General features: G+C 45.3%; 2 long non-coding RNA genes across 2 annotated transcripts; one reads left to right on the top strand and one right to left on the bottom strand.

Moving 5' to 3' along the window:
* Window positions 1–4,363: 4,363 nt before the first annotated feature.
* LOC149465232 (uncharacterized) lies at window positions 4,364–7,343 on the bottom strand. The gene is made up of 2 exons (XR_016312229.1): window positions 7,070–7,343; window positions 4,364–4,686 (listed from the first exon to the last, which is right to left on the bottom strand). It is a non-coding gene; the product is annotated as an uncharacterized LOC149465232 (long non-coding RNA).
* Window positions 7,344–7,799: 456 nt separating this feature from the next.
* LOC149465231 (uncharacterized) lies at window positions 7,800–14,055 on the top strand. Its single transcript, XR_016312228.1, has 4 exons — window positions 7,800–7,948; window positions 9,443–9,639; window positions 12,238–12,301; window positions 13,693–14,055. It is a non-coding gene; the product is annotated as an uncharacterized LOC149465231 (long non-coding RNA).
* Window positions 14,056–15,046: the final 991 nt, after the last annotated feature.

Here is a 15,046-nt window from a genome sequence, read left to right as displayed (position 1 = left end):
GTTCTCTTCTGAAGGATGTAGCCATTTTTGTTCAGCCATGAGACAGAGTCACCACAAGGGTTGATATCAGGCATGATTGGACACAGGTCTGAACCTGCCTGAGCTATCCCGCTTGGAAGGTGTCAAAGCTGACATCCAATCATAGGTGATTTTGGCAAGCCCTGCCGTGAAGCTACACATATACTCTTGGGGGTCATAGGCAGCATTCCTCCTTCTCCAAACACGGCGAGTTGAGTTGATGCCAAAGAGCTGGATTTTGGTCTCATCTGACCACAACACTTTCAACCAGTCCTCCTCTGCATTCAAATGTTCAGTGGCAAACTTCAGACGGGCCTGGACATGTGCTTTCTTGAGCAGAGGGACCTTGCAGGCACTGCAGGATTTCAATCCTTATCGGCGTAGTGTTAACAATTGTTTTCTTGGTGACTGTGGTCCCAGCTGCCTGGAGATCATTGACAAGATCCTCACGTGTAGTTCTGATTCTTTACTGTTCTCATGATCATTGACACTCCACGAGGTGAGATCTTGCACGGTGCACCAGACCTAGGGAAACTGACAGCTGTTTTGTGTTTCTTCCATTTGTGAATGATTGCACCAACTGTTGTCACCTTCTCACCAAGCTGCTTGGTGATAGTTTGGTAGCCCAGTCCAGCCTTGTATAGGTCTACAATCTTGTCCCTGACATCCTTGGACAGCTCTTTGGGCTTTGCCATGGTGGAGAGTTTGGAATCTGATTGATTGCTCCTGTGGACAGGTGTCTTTTATACAGGTAACAAAATGAGATTAGAAGCAGTCTCTTAAACGGAGTGCTGCTAATCTCAGCTTCTTACCTGTATGAAAGACACCTGGTAGCCAGAAATCCTGCTGAATAATAGGGGCTCAAATACGTATTTCCCTCATGAACATGCAAATCAGTACATCATTTGTTAGATATGCATTTCTGCTGCATTTTTTCTTGCTATTCTGTCTCATTGTTACAATACACTGAACATTCGATTTTTAGACCGATCATTTCTTTGTGAGTGGGCAAACATTCAAAATCAGCAGGGGATCAAATACGCATTTCCTTCACTGTATATAATCAAGCACCTAGGCATGCAGACTGCTTCTACAAACATTTGTGAAAGAATGGGTCGATCTCAGTGAATTCAAGCGTGGTCCAATGATAGCTTCCACCTGTGCAATAAGTCCATCCATGACATTTCCTAAGTATTCCACGGTCAACTGTTAGTGGTATTATAAGTGGAAACAACTGGGAACAAAAGCAACTCAGCCCCAAAGTGGTAGGCCATTTGGTAGGCCAATGACAGAGCGGGGTCAGCGCATGCTGCAGCGCACAGAAGTGTGCGTATGCGTTTGAGGCGTGGATGTCAGCCCAAGCTGCCCTTGACCGCTTGATGACATTGATGGCTGAACAAAGACGCTTCTTTACAAAACTAGCAGTTTTTTGAAGAGGGGGAAAAGACAGGATGACTTGCCTAAATTGGTACATTTCCATCAGCATTCTCCTAGCATTGGTGCCATCATAACTAAACGTAGTTCTGTTGTTAATACTCCCAAATTAGTTCTTGCAGAGCTGGCACGATTCTTTGAGGACCTGTATGGTTTGCATTCAACCTGCTCCGATGTTGAACTGATAAGCCATCTACAGCAGGTTCCCCTCCCTACCCTCTCGGCCAAACACCAAGGTCTCCTAGAGGCACCCCTCACCACTGAGGAACTTCAGAGTGCGGTTAGCGCCTTTCTTTCTAAAGCCCCCGGGGATGATGGTATACCGATGGAAGTATATGCCAGTTACGGTGAACAACTCTTATCCTGTTTGTTGGAGGTATTTAATAGGGCCTGCGATGCCCAATGTCTTCCACCATCTATGTCCAGAGCCCAACTTATTCGTCTGTTAAAACCTGGCAGGGACTCTCTAGACTCCAGTTCCTACAGACCCATATCATTGCTAGTATGATATTACAATTTTAGCAATAGCTTTAGCCCTCCAGTTAGATATATAACCTTATTTATCACTCATTCTGATCAAGCGGGTTCTATACCCCATAAATCCACAGCGATTAAATCTTCGTTGGTTATATATGAATATGCAACCCCAGCAGATAACTCAGGACAGAGGACTCTGGTGTCTTTGAATGCTAACAAAGCCTTCGATAGCGTGGATTGGTGGTACCTTTGGGCGGTGATGGACAGGTTCCAATTTGGGAAGGTGGTCACCTCTTGGGTCCGTTTGCTGTACAGCCAACCTCAGGCCAGCATTCATGTGGAGGGCAGAGTATCTACCCTTTTTAAATTGGGCAGGGGGAGCAGGCAAGGGTGCCCCCTATCGCCACTCCTCTATTACTATTGTGAAGAGTTCTGGCCGCTATTGTACGCTCTAACCCTGGTAGTGCAGGTTTTTGTTACGGACATCTTCATGAAAAGATTATGCTGTATTCCGACGACATGCTTCTATTGTTAGGTGGCACGTCCATATCCTTGGAAGTGGCAATGGATACCATAACCCAAATTGGGACCTTCTTGGGGTTAATGACCAATTGTGTGAAATCTGAATTGCTGCTGCTGGATGGGAACAGGAGCCAGCCCATGACTCCGTCCTGCCCTATTCCATTAACTACCCACTTTAAATATCTCAACACCTCATAGGCTGCATGTTTTCTATCACGACCCCCAACTCCATTAGCTATGACCCCCTCTGCACAAATCACTCTTACATACACATGAAATACCTCTATCTCTGAGGCACTTGAATCGCAAGCATTTAGCAAAGCCAAGAGATGCTTCCCTACATATAACCTAATGCTGAAAGTTTGAAATAAAACTAGGTACCTGCAAGGAATACAGGGTTTCACCACATACAGTGTGATTTGGTGCAATGTCTCCTATGTTGAGCTGGCTACACTGCAACAGGGCCCGAGATGGAAGAGCTATGGAATTACTCACCTCTTCCAAATTTTGAAGGATGGTGCTTTGGTACCCTTCCAAGATTTACAAGGATGGTGCTTTGGTACCCTTCCCAGATTTACAAAGATAATTTTCCCTGCCTTCATCGATGCACTTCTACTATCTACAACTCCAACATGCCATTAACTCCTTCATGCCGTCGCCTCCCAGCCCTTTAAGGGTTCCAAATGCCGGGAGGCGGGGTTTAGTGAACGGCGGTCACATGATTGGGAAAGATCCCGATCGAAAGAGGAGATCGGGACCTTTCCATGAGTATCGGACATGTGTGCTGGGAGTGTGCAGGGCGCGCGGTCTCTGCACACATGTCCTTTTTTAATAGAACGCAAATGTGCTGCCGCTCGGCGTCTAGGCCCAGACGCCAGGAGGCGGTACATTTGTGTGCGGCCGGCGTGAAGAGGTGAAAGCCCATGGCCCCTCTTGTGACTGGCATCTATCCCCTTCCCCGTTCTTTAATCACTTCTGTCAAAACCTCTAAAGGGTTTATATCGCAGGGATACTCTATGCTACTGACTAGATTCTTTAGGCAATACCCCATGCAAGTCCTTTCATATGGGGAGGATTTAGGCCAGACCTCAGGTGACCAATGGGAGGAAGCATTTGCAGCTATTACAACTTGCTCACTCAATCTGGCGCAGAGGCTTTCCCAATTGTATATTTTGCATCGGGTTCATTATACACTGCATAAAATGGGTATCCGGCCGACCCCTGCTCTATTAAGTGTTTAGGTGGAGAAGGTCTCCACCGTCATGTACTCTGGAGATGCCCCAAGCTTCACCTATATTGGAAAGGCGTGCTTGACATTATTCAGTTTTTCAATCCTCAGTCCCTCTAGATCCCAAGTGCTACCTGCTTAATGTTTTTGGTGAAGCCATTACCTCTGATTTCACTCGAGAACATATTTCAAGGGCCTTATGGGCCACAAATAAATTCATTTTAACCCATTGGAACATAGAGGATGCCCACACAAATTTGACAAGCTATGGGCTCCGTGGCTGGATACCCCTGGCCTCGGCCCGCTGGAGTTGGTCCAGATGCAAATGTTGCGCAGCCCTATGAGTTAATATATAACCCCCCCTAAGCTACTCTCATATAATGAATGGTCTGTTTGCTACTCCGCCCGCAGGGACTTATGAACAAGCATTGCTAACGCCTTTAACACCGCAACACCATAGAAATGTAAGAGCCGTGTCTGTAATTGTTGTATTCATCTTTTTCTTCCTTATTCAACTGCTGTACAATTTGCTTACTGTACGTGTCGGAGACTATTTTCAATAAACCCTTTCTGATTTTTAATTTTCATTTCCATCAAACGATGGGACATCCTTTATCGACCTGCAGAGGACTGAATTCAAAGACACCCCGAAAATCAAAGTGAAAAAATGATGCAGCAAGGTAGTCCATTTTGCTAAAATTTTATTGCAGCAACTCAAAATGGTACTCGGTAGTGTGAGGGAAGGAAAATAGAACAGACATTTTATTTTTACATATTTATATACCGGTCCTGTTGATGGGTTAAGGACCTTCTACGGCCCTGTTCAGCTCTCCTAGAGTAACTGCCTTTCTCCTGGAATCTCCTCCATGCTCTTGAGACTGTGCTGGGAGACAGCAAACCTTCTGGCAATGACAGGTATTGATGTGCCATCCTGGAGGAGTGGGACTGCCTGTGTATCCTCTGTGGGGTCCAGGTATCACCTCATGCTACCAGTAGTGACACTGACCCTAACCAAATGCAAAATGATAATTATTATACAGGAATTATATTGCACCAACAATCTGCGCAGCGCTTTACAAAATAAAGGGAGACATTACAGTTACAATACAATTTGGTACAAGAGGTCCTACTCATGAGAGCTGACAATCTAGGAGGAAGGGTTCAGTGAAACAAAAGGTAATAGCAGTGGGGGGGATGAGCTGACAGAGGAAATAAATGTGCTAGGTAGAAGCAGGATTAGCTGCTGTGGCCAATGTTGGGTAGCATCCTGCGTCTGGGGCGGGCCGAGCCCGGTGCCTGGCTGCGTCTGGGGCGGGCCGAGCCCGGTGCCTGGCTGCGTCTGGGGCGGGCCGAGCCCGGTGCCTGGCTGCGTCTGGGGCGGGCCGAGCCCGGTGCCTGGCTGCGTCTGGGGCGGGCCGAGCCCGGTGCCTGGCTGCGTCTGTATATTGCATAGCGTATATTGTGCCCGGTGTCTGGCTGTATATAGCGTATATTGTGCCCGGTGCCTGGCTGTATATAGCGTATATTGTGCCCGGTGCCTGGCTGTATATAGCGTATATTGTGCCCGGTGTCTGGCTGTATATAGCGTATATTGTGCCCGGTGTCTGGCTGTATATAGCGTATACCGTGTACTGATCGCTTTTTTTGTCCATTCATCACTAAGATATAGTAAACTGTCAGGCCTTTTGCAGTCAAAGGGATGTGTATATTCTTTATTACAGCAATCAAAGTATTTTTTTTAATAAAAAAGACAGTACTAAAACAATTTTAAAGTACGCTCGTGATTGCACGCAAAAGCTAATCCATGCACCGAACGCACACACATGCAAGCAAGCCGCGATCTTCCCGCACATGTGATGTATAACCGCAAACATCAGATCATGGCCAGTAATTCTAGTACCAGACCTCCTCTGTAAATCTGAAGTGGTAACCTGTGAAGCCTTTTAAACCGTCGCCTATGGATAGTAAAATGCACGTCATTTTTCGCCACTGCACAGGGCATACGCAATTTTAAAGCGTGACGTTTGGTATCTATTCGCTCGGCGTAACGTCTTTTTTATTTTACAGAAATAAAAATTGAGATGTGTGGGGTTTTTTGCATTAAAATTCAAAAAGTGTCATAAGTGTCATTTTTCCGCAAAAAAAAAACCAAAACAAAAAAAATGAGGTTGAAAAACCACTGCGCAAATACCGTGACATATATACATAACGGAAAAAAAATTTTGCAAAACACACCAATTTATTGTGTAGGGTTTCGGCTTGAATACAAAATGTAAGGTTGAGGGGGTTTCAGTACATTTTTATATTAATAAAAAAAATTATATGTGAATAAAAAAGGCCAGAATGAGCCTGGACCTTAATTGGTTAATTTTTATTACAAAAAAAAAATGGGGGGTGGGGGCACAGTAATCAGTGGGAGTGAACCGTCACCTGCAGTCATGGGTCTCCGGTGTAAAAATAGAAGATTTAATACAGACCTCATTGCAATCATCAGAATAAATAAATCCTAATAATGACATCTTCTTACAAGAACACTTATTGTTATCTCACATATAGATTCTTATTACTACAGCCACATTTACCACCCTAACTCCTCCCACAGTTTACACTACATAGACAGCAATATACCGAAACGTGCGGATTGTTCCCCATTGGTATGCTATTACTTTGTGGAACGCTTGGCCGAATAATTCACGAAATATCGCCTTTTTTGTGGTGAACTTTTCCCATAGGAATGAATGGCGGAATGTTCAAAACTAGAGTGTGAGCTGACAAAAGCTAGAGTGTGAGATGAACAATCAGGACATGATCTGTAAACTGCCATCACTCCCTCATTATAAAGCCCACCTACACAAATCTGATAGTAACACGTTCAGCTATCCCCGCTGCCACTAACAATGTCCACGGCTAAGCCATAGTCCTGATAGTTTTCACAATAGGACCATTTGTTTGCAACTCACGCCGCCCATTGACATTCATTGAAAATCCACTCTAGACACCTGAAATTTGAAGGGCAATTTTTAAACTGCGACTGTGCCTTCATTGTAAATATTTCAGAGACATACTAGGCATCAACATGTAGGTCTGGGTCTTGTGATTCTCACAATATAAAGCTCTTCACTGTAGGATGTATAGTTGTAAAACTACAACCGTTTGAAGATGGCAACCGCCAGTGAAGTCAGCAACTCGGAGCAGTTTGTTTACAACCTGGCCACGCCCCTTGCTGTAGAGTGAGTTGCCATAGGAACCCAGGTGCGTGAGCACGCAGCTGAGTGACAAGAGCGACTCCGCCCACTGCAGCTATAGACTAATGGTGGAGGCAAGAACACTAAACACAAATTCCCCAGAAATTGTAGATTTTCTAGTTACACATAATAATAATAACGATACCGCACAATCGGAGAATCTACGTCTCGGTACACGCGCAGAATGCGGAGCTCCCACCGACACGTCCTACCTTTTCAGTTCTCTGGCGCCGACTGAACTTCCGGGATTGCGTGACGTCATACGCAAGACGCCCTCACGGAGACGCTGCTTAGTTGTCCTTAGCATTGCCTGCTTGGAACAGTTTTTAGGTGTCTAAGTCAATGCCTGCAGCAACTGTGATCTCTCCGCTCTATTTCCTCCCAACGTGTTCCCGTTCAGTGCAGGCGGAGCATGTTCATCGCTGTTTACGGGAAGGATCGTAATACATGCGATACTGAAAGGGGGTGTGACCTGAGCGCTTCTTCTGAGGGGCGTGTACGGAGGTAAGCAGGCGGGGCTTCATGATGTACTGGAGTGGCAGGGCCTCTTTATAGTTTCAGTATCGCACAGTGGTTGCTTTATTTCAGCACATGTAAACTATCACAGGAAATAAATACAAATATTTTGAATTCTGAAGCCGCATTTCCCCTTTAGTAAGGAAAGCGTGGCTATTAATGTAACGAACTACATTTCCCAGCATGCTTCAGCGGCACTTCCGCCCTTCTGTCTATGGCGGTTGTTTCCAAGTGTCTCTCTTGCGACGGCCATTTTGTCATAGTCCAATTGTTGCATTGCAATGAAGCGTGGCTTCTTAAATATGGCCGCTGCAGGGCTTAATGGATAAGGCAGTGCGGACACCGAGGTGATGTGAAATCCTGCCGAGGGCTGTCTGGAGGGAGGGCCGGTGAGATGTGGAGGCGGTGACCCCGGAGAGGCAGGTGAGGTGAGAAGGGGACACACGGGGCTGGTGTCAGAAGCCAGTCATGTGTCTGCTCACACACTGTGCGTCATACCAGGACAAAGGTCAGTCACAGGTCTGTAAAACTGCAGATCTGACCATACACAATGCAATCTGGTTGTATGATCTCATCCCCTGTACACTGAGCTCTACGGAGATCGTACATTCAGATTACAGCTCCCCATACAGGATACAGTCTGGTTGTATGATCTTCTATAGATATAAAAGTATGTAGTGCAAGATCCCGCCTGATTGGATATTAACTGGATTGTTCAGACACCCCCAGATACAAATTTCCCAAGAGCTCTTCTCTGCACATCCACAGATCTACATCCCAAGAGTACTTTCTATACATCCCCCCCAGAACTGCATCTTATAAGAGCCCTTTCCTTACACACCCTCGGATCTATGTCTCCCAAGAGCCCTTTCCCTCAACACCCTCGGATCTACGTCTCTCAAGAGCCCTTTCCCTCCACACCCTCGGATCTACCATCTCCCAAGAGCCCTTTCCCTACTCAACCTCAGATCTACGTCTCCCAAGAGCCCTTTCCCTACACAACATTAGATCTACCATCTCCCAAGAGCCCTTTCCCTACACTCCCTCGGATCTTCTTCTCCCAAAAGCCCTTTCCCTACACACCCTCAGACCTACGTTTCCCAAGAGCCCTTTCCCTACACACCCTCAGATCTACGTCTCCCAAGAGCCCTTTGCCTACACCCCCTTGGATCTACGTCTCCCAAGAGCCCTTTGCCTACACACCCTCGGATCTACGTCTCCCAAGAGCCCTTTGCCTACAAACCCTCGGATCTACGTCTCCCAAGAGCCCTTTGCCTACACACCCTCGGACCTACGTTTCCCAAGAGCCCTTTCCCTGCACATCCTCGGATCTACGTCTCCCAAGAGCCTTTTCCCTACACACCCTCGGATCTACGTCTCCCAAGAGCCCTTTCCCTACACACCCTCGGATCTACATCTCCCAAGAGCTCTTTCCCTCCACACACTCAGATCTATGTCTCCCAAGAGCCCTTTCCCTCCACTCACTCAGATCTACGTCTCCCAAGAGCCCTTTCTATCCACACCCTCAGATCTACCATCTCCCAAGAGCCCTTTCCCTACATACCCTCAGATCTATGTCTCCCAAGAGCCCTTTCCCTACGCACCCCTGATCTACATCCCTCAAGTACCCTTTGCTTACCCAACCCCAGAACTACAAGTCCCAAGAGCCCCTCCCAGCACACCCACAGATCTACATCTCCCAAGAGTATGGGCAGGCTCTTGTGATTCACAGCAGCAGAATTGTTTTTCCTGGAAAGAAATGAATGTGTGTATATGAAGAGGGACAGAGAGGGGAGCTGGGTGAGGAGTCGTCCTGTAGCTCAGCAGGCAGGGCGGATGGTTGGGATTTTAGCGAAGCAGAGTTGTCAGCCAAGACAGAAAGAAAAGCATTCTCTGGATTTCAGGCAGATCAGCAGTTATCTATCCTGGCACTATTATGGAGAGGAAACAGACGTGTGCCTGGATCACAAAGATGTTTTACCGATGTCATTCTGCATTTCAGGAGTTGGGTCTCTTACACTCGCTGTGCTTCATCATCATCAGTGGTGATCTGCAGGAACTATGTTCGCAGCAGGGAAGGTTGTCACCAGGCAGGTGTCACACTGTCCTTGGCACCGTTGTCACCGAAGCGGGAGCAGGTTAAGTGTGCGCGACGCACTCACCAGTCATGATGGAAACACAAAGAAAGTGAAAATCCAGGTAGGTGAGAACTCTGTACTAATGGATCCACTCCTATAGAGCTGAAGGTCAACATGGCAAAGACAAAGATCTTTCCTCACATTTCTCTACGGTCCTATGAGGTTTCATCGCAGTCACATGACCACCACGTCACCCTCTTTCACACCAGCACCGTGGAATAGAGCTCAGCAGCATCCGGTCCTAGAAGCTGTCACCTCTACTTGGGCTTGCACACTTGTACCGGCTCCTTTCCTTGACTGAAATCGCTCTGATTTCACTGCACACTGTGAGCTTCCCACCTTGTGCATTAGAAGCTGCAGCAAGACCGAAAGAGTCCTAGCTAGAGGATGTCCAGCATCATCTGGCACTTTCCTCCCCAGCCTGACTGTCCCTGTCCCGCCTTTTTCATTCATTGGATTTCATTCCTTTTAATCATGGAGGCTCATGATGTTACATGGGCCTTACCTAGGGCAGGGCTTGACAAATTTGCTTTGAATCTAGGAGCCAGCTAAAAAAGTTGGGAGCCAATTTTTTTTTTTTAGTGTAGCATGAGTTGTCAGCTCCCGGGGCAAGGCAACATTTGGATGACAAGCTTTCCGTGATGGGATTTGCCACGCGACAATCACAGCAAAACTGCACCACGTTTTAGGTGGCATTGATAATAATGGCACCTGAACCTGTGTTTTGTGATCACACTGATTCTGCCATGATCCCAATCGCCCACGTGTGAATGGAGCCGTCCTGGTTCACACATATGCCATTCTGGATGCGTTTTCAAACAGATTCGTATGCCAGGCTAGATATTATGTGTTCCTATTGAGGTGGTTCACACAGATGCAATCCTTAGCGAGTTTCTAGCGGTGCGTTGCAGATTCACAAGTGATAGGCTCCATTCACACTTGTGCGTCTTCAAACTTGTGCGATTTTCATTACGACTTTACAGTGCGACTTTGGATGAGTTCAACTTTGGTGCGACTTTGGCTTTGGCCAAGGATAATTGTTTCTGCTGTACAAAGTCGCACACAAGTTGCATGTATAACATTCAGGTGCGACTTTGGAGGGTTTACATGAAGTCTATGGCCCTCAAGTCGCATGAAAATCAGACCAAAGTAATGCAGGAACTACCTTGAAGTCACGCAGTTTGAATGGTACCCACTGGGAAACATGGGGGGGCTACTTGTGATGCGCCTTTGTACCCCAGAGTTGCATGACAAGTCGCATAAGTGTGAACGGAGCCTAAAGTGACATGCAAAGATAAGTGTTCACATAAGATTGCTATTGACAGGAGTTTTTGCATTGGAGTCAATGGGTGGTGTTTTTACATTGAAGTCAATGGTAGGCGATTTTGCATTGAAGTCAGTGGGAGGTGTTATTGTATTGAAGTCAATGGGATGCAATTTTGCATTGATGTCAATGAGAGGCAGTCATGGATAGAGAGGGACAAAATCACACCTGTGCTGAAATCTCTCAGAAACTGGAATGACATGGCGATTTCAGTATATGTGTATACATATCTGTGAACCCAGACGCCAGGATGCAATTTCTTCGCCAGCAGTCTCCTGAAAACATCACAGCAACCTGTCTCTGATTTTTTTCATATATGAAAGAAAACATTCCTGGCATCACTTTAAATGCACATGCTGCTCCCTGCTTGCCAGTGAGTGCTGCATACTTTAGCTGTATGATCTGTTGAACAGTTGCTTGATTTGTAATTGAGCAGATGATCAGAAACTTGCACAGCTAAAGTCTGTACCAACCAGAAAGCATGTGCATGTAAAGGGATGCCGGGAATGTGTTCTTTAGTGTAATGCATGGAAACAAAATAATAGGAGAGAAAGCTAATACCCTTGAGAGACTGATCTGCTCATCAGTTGCTTGATTTGTAATCCAGTAGGCCTTCAGCAACTTGCACATCTAAGGGTCTGCACCACCCTGAGAGCATGCACGTCTAAAGGGATGCCGGAAATTTGTACTTTCATATAATGCATGGAAACAAAATAATAGGAGAGAAGCTAATAGCTGTGAGAGACTGATCTGCTCATCAGTTGCTTGATTTATAAACAAGTAGGCCTTCAGCAACTTGCACAAACAAGGGTCTGCACCACCCTGGGAGCATGCACGTCTAAAGGGATGCCGGAAATTTGTACTTTCATATAATGCATGGAAACAAAATAATAGAAGAGAAAGCTAATAGCTGTGAGAGACTGATCTGCTCATCAATTGCTTGATTTATAATCAAGTAGGCCTTCAGCAACTTGCACAAACAAGGGTCTGCACCACCCTGGGAGCATGCACGTCTAAAGGGATGCCGGGAATGTGTTCTTCATGTAATGCATGGGAACAAAATAATAGGAGAGAAAGCTAATAGCTGTGAGGGACCGTGACTATAAAAGTCAGGAGAGTGGATTGATGGTGATCGAAGTCATTCAGACAGGGCATGAAGGTGGGCTGCAGTTTCAAAGGGTTATATTGTGGATGCGTGTTTGGAATTGGGAGTAATCAGCTTCTATACAGGAAATCACTTGCTAGTAGTGTGGGGAGAAGCTCAGCATTAAATAAATATATGAAAAAGAGTGTCAATTCCTCTTAAACAAGGTTTATTGTTCTTTTATTTTGCAGAATTTACACAGAAGCAATAGAAATTCTACGGAAAGCTCCAGTCACCTTCCAGTACAGCACAGAGGTGGGTGATACAGACAAAGGTTTGGTGAGGCAGATTGAATAATGTAGGTATCAAGTCAAGAAAGAATCCATTATTTACCTGCAGGGAAGAAGAAGAAGGATTACTACAGAGGAAGCGTTACTCTACCAACATGTGAACTTTGAACAACCCATGTAGATTAACCACTTCCCGCCAACCTGGCGCATGTGTGGTTGAGCTTTAGCGCCAAGTGGCTGCATATATGTGGCCCTAGGTAAACACTTTACTGTAAGAAAGCAAAAAAAGAGGGTGCACTCTCCTCGTGCATTACCGTGATAAAAAGGAATTTATTAAAAAATGACAAAAGTATATCCTCACAAACCAAGAGTCAAGTGAACAAACAAGGAACCAATGTGGTAGTCTTGCGACAGGGTATCCTAACGCGTTTCAGGAGACGCACTCCCTTCTTCAGAGCTCTGTTTGTTCACTTGACTCTTGGTTTGTGAGTATATTCTTTTGTCATTTTTAATAAATTCCTTTTTATCACGGTAATGCACGCGCAGAGTGTGCCCCTTTTTTTTTTTGCTTTCTTCCACTAATATCAAGATTCCCCGATCTTTAGAGGGCTGCACCTCAGCGAGTAACTGTTACTGTGTTCCTGGGATGCTCACAGACTTGAGCGCTGGTTCTGCTTTTTTTTCTCTTCACATTAAACACTTTACTGTGTTGAGAGCACACTCCCTGCGATTATGAGCTTTCTGATCATGTGACTGCTGTGACTGCCAATCACAGTGGTCACATGATCGGAATACCTGCCTCTGCCTTCTGGCATTTAAATCCCCTTAAAGGGCTGAGGAGCGGTGGGAAGGGGTTGATGAAAAGGTTATGCCCACTTTCGTATTGCTTTCGGTACAGCCTGTGTGTGTGTGTGTAGATATGTGTGTGTAGATATATGTGTGTGTGTATATGAATAGATTGTGTGTGTGTGTATGTAGATATGTGTGTGTGTGTGTATATAGATGTGTGTGTATAGATATGTGTGTGTGTGTGTGTGTGTGTGTGTGTGTGTGTGTGTGTATGTATATATATATAGATCTGTGTGTGTATAGATATAGATATATATATGTGTGTGTGTATATGTGTATATATATACATACATACACATAAATGTATATATTCGTATGTATGTACATATATATATATATATATATATATATATATATATATATACATACACACACAATCTATCACGCAGAGAGCAGTGGAGAATGGGTTCTGCTTCTGATGACAGGTATGTAAACCCGATCCATCAAATCTCAAATACATTCAAACATGTTAATGTGTTTTTTGTTTTTTTTTAAATCTGCAGCTTTTTAGAAAATACATGGTCATCTTGCCAGTGACGATCTTTGATCTGGCTCTTGCTGTTGTAGGGTGACGACACTCAGTCCCACGAAAACGTACATATTCGCCAGCACACCATGGATCTCCAGTGTGGTCCACAAAGATTTTTATTGCAAAAAGATCACGTCACAAAAGAAAGTGCAACGTTTTGGAACCGCGCAGGACCCCTTCATCAGGCATGTGATAAGGGTGCAACAGTGACTAAACAATATATATACATAAACCACCAATCAAAACCAAGAACATATCACCATCCCCATCATCTGACGTCATAATCCCGCCAAAATATGATTCTAAAGAGTCTCAGTGCTGTGTGTATAAACCTCCATGTGCCAAAAATGAGCTTATGCCAAGCGCAGCAGTTGTGGTACTAATATATGTTGTTGCTCGTTTTCCTTTGTGGTTCTTTTTTCTGTTTTCCAATTTTTGGCCATTTTATTTTCACCTTTGTTTCCAGTTTTTTTTTTTTACTGCATTGTCCCTGGTGTCTATTCAGCTCCCTCTTCGGAGGTGAGCCTGGCCCTGGCCAGACGAGCAGACAGACGTCATGTGTTTCCGCCACTAAATACCTGTTTGCGCATGCGCCACTCGCAGCATACCTGGATTGGTGGCCATACCCGGATCTGCAGATTGAGCATAATGGATCGGAGTCCGACAAAGTCCGATCCATTATGCTCCCCAATCCGCAGATCCGATCCATCTTGCGGGGATCGTCGGCTTGCTTTAAAACTTTCCTTTTCGTGGAGCTCGTGGAGAGATCAGTTAACCCCGTATAGGTTGCAAGCCGACGAGCCTCACAGGAAGGATGGGATCTGCGGATTGGGGAGCATAATGGATCGGACTCTGATCCGTTATGCTCAATCCGCAGATCCGATCCATTCTGCGGGGATCGTCGGAGGGGTGACACCAAGTGTTACCGCACCAGGTGACGCCAATCCTAGGGACACCCCTGGCTGCAGGCAATATGTGCTGATATGCAATCAAAAAATTATGAGAAACACATTTTATAATAAAAAATAAAACTAAAGCAAACCGTAGCAATTGTTTGATACAAGTGCTTTAGTAAATTAAATCCTTTAGCTGGGGTTTACATCTACTTTAATGTTTGCTGCTTTTCCTGTCCACTGTGTGGACCCGTGATAATGAGATTTCTTGACTTGGACACATACATCCTTTGTGCCCGTTGCTTTATTTTTTGGCAGGCGGTGATATTTTTATAATGTGTCCTCCATAAGACCTCCTCCTCTCCAGCATGGGACTTCTGTTCTTGTTTCCAGTGATCTTTACTGAGAATTTTAAAAGAACAATTATAAGAACAAAGTTTCCTCTTGTACTCATTAGGCACTTCCTATGGAGTATTTCCTGGTAACATCTGTTATATAA

Source organism: Staurois parvus, unplaced genomic scaffold (assembly GCF_062004578.1).
Source record: "Staurois parvus isolate SC_StPar_1 unplaced genomic scaffold, SC_StPar_1.0 ptg000139l, whole genome shotgun sequence".
NCBI classification, from domain to species: domain Eukaryota; kingdom Metazoa; phylum Chordata; class Amphibia; order Anura; family Ranidae; genus Staurois; species Staurois parvus.
Note: the sequence above shows the minus strand (reverse complement) of the source record. Positions and strands in the feature narration are given on the sequence as shown.